The following is a 2567-nucleotide window of genomic DNA, read 5'->3' on the forward strand; positions in this document are numbered from 1 at the left end:
TTCGGCCCTTTTTTCTCCTCCCCTCCCCTCCGAAACAGAGCATTTCCTCTTTTTATAGCCTCACCAGCCACCTGTGCGCCGATTTATCATGGAATGAAATCAGATCTTCCCCTGTTTTGGGCGTGGGGAGGGAAGGGAAGGAGCTCGCATGCGCTGAATCTGGGATTTTGCTTGCTCGGAACGGTCACTGGTTGCAACTAGATTGGAAGAAGTTGGGAGGAAATCCGGAAATACTGATCCCAAACGTGGTTGAATGCTGGGCGAGATCCGTGGATGCTGGACTCATGCGGATGATTCTCCTTGCGAATCAATGGGATGCTGGGAACGGCTGGAATGTCGGTGTTTACGGCTAAGAGAGGGATCCCGAAAGATGCTGGGAGGAACTCTTTGGGAAGATGGTGCTTAACTCGCGGACACTGGGAGGATTGCATCGCGGGAGAAGAGGAAGAGGCGGGGTCCGGGATTTGGGATCTTTGAATCCGGAGGAGACGCAGACGGTGATGGTGAGAACCGGGAGGCTGGGTCGATTTGGGAATCTCCCCTGTTTCAGTGCTGCATTGGAGACGGCTGGTGGGGAGATGAACTGAGAGCTGGCTGCACGAACGGTGGGCACGCGGTTGGGACGCTGGCTCCACGCACGGTGGGCACGCGGTTGATTTGGGATGAGGTCCCCTGTTTTAGCGCCGGGAAGTTTGGATTGTGGTCGTGGGAAAGGAATGGGATTAATTGGGATTTGGCTTTGGATTTGAGGTGGGTCACGATCGTTGACTTGTCCTCGAGCCCAATATCATTTAAATTTAATTCTTGCTAAACTGCTTCAGACCGAACTCGACCAGATAAAATAAACAAGATTAAAAACAAGATCATGACTTAATAAAAAGGGTTAATCAAACCTTTTCTCTATGCAAAAATAATTAATTATAACTTTCAATCTAATCAGGACCAAAACCCATTTAATTATAATCTTAACTTGATTACAACTCCATCAGGTTACCAAACCGGGTCAACATACTCTCCTCCTTATATATTTTCCTATAGTTTTCATGAAAGATTGCAACCAAGAGAGAGACAAGTTCAAAGTTTGGTTTAAGAAAAGAATTATTCACTTCTTACCATAATTTAAATTTATTTCAATGATTATTCAATTTCATGGTAAAATATGTATTTATCAGTTTAAGAACATTGATAAGTGCTACGAAAAGATAGCTAAATTATAAATTATTCAACACTTATCACACCTCCAAACCTATGTTTTGCTAGTCCTCGAGCAAAATAAAACTAGAAAAGAAAAATTATAACTCACTTTCGCAGGCATCGCGAGGCATTTACCATATGCAATAAGGCTTTAAACCCCTAGGTTACCCTAGTGGACGCGTTATAGTCTCGTGAGGATTTTCAGTGAAGATACCCACAAACTGCTCTCTACCCAAAGATTTATTATTATTATTATTATTATTATTTTATAAAATCTAATTTCAAATGCATAGGTGCCAAGAATTTCAAAAGCACATAAAGTTTTAATTACTAAGTCAGCCCAAATCCTAGGTCAAAATGAAATTCAAGTTGAGGTCATTAAGTTTCCGTTAGGGAGTTGTAAGACTTATTTATACTGGAGTGCTCGGTGAAATCTGGACCGTACACAAGCTAAGGGTTCGGATCTCCAAAATATTGCTAATATTAGTAGTTTCCAAGGATTGGTCGAAAGGGACCTACTTACTGATTCAAAATTATCTTATCTGCAGGATTTCGAGAGTTGTGGATGTTTACTTTAGTACCTCACGGGCTTTATCTGTAATATTCCAGTTTACTCAAATTTTTACAACAACGGCTTTCACACTATTGTCTTTTTTAAGGTCAATACAATTTTTTTTTAAATAAAAGATGCATAAATTGTGCACTTTTACTCTTATGGTGATTTCTCCGTGTAACGAGCAATCAGTTGACAACTCTCATACCAGTTAGCATAAGGTGTCGGGCATCAAGACTCCCCTACGGACTTATGCTCGGAGTCCTCATCACAAATCCACTTGACCTTTGACAATAGGTAGCCCTTTTCGATGTTTCTGACTAAATCCATTTTTATTGATGATTTTTTTTTTTTGGATTAGATAAGTATGATTCATCAGGGTCCAAGGTTGCTACTATACTATCAACATAATGTCGAGCCTAGATCTTAGAAGTGTCGGCCAGTGTGTAATGAAATTAGCTTACAACTCACTAAGAGAGACTTAATAAAAAGAACTCAATTTTGCATTACTTTCGACTAGTCATTGGGCTTTTTAGATTTTATATACCTTGTGTGTTTATCATTCTCGCATTAATGTATAGAAATTAGATTTTAAGACCCCCTTCCTTTTTATTATTATTATCTTTTTTTTAATTTATAAAAATAAAAATGAACACAATTTATTTTAAAGATTTTTTTTTATAATGAAAATCCAGATGAAGACCCCCAAACCTAAACCTGACATTGTGAAGTATGAACGAATGTAAGAGATGCAAACAAAACAAAAATACTTTAAAATATTTAAAAATACCCCTAAACCTAAACCTAACATTGTCCTCAA

Source organism: Phoenix dactylifera, unplaced genomic scaffold (genome assembly GCF_009389715.1).
Source record: "Phoenix dactylifera cultivar Barhee BC4 unplaced genomic scaffold, palm_55x_up_171113_PBpolish2nd_filt_p 000160F, whole genome shotgun sequence".
NCBI classification, from domain to species: Eukaryota; Viridiplantae; Streptophyta; class Magnoliopsida; order Arecales; family Arecaceae; genus Phoenix; species Phoenix dactylifera.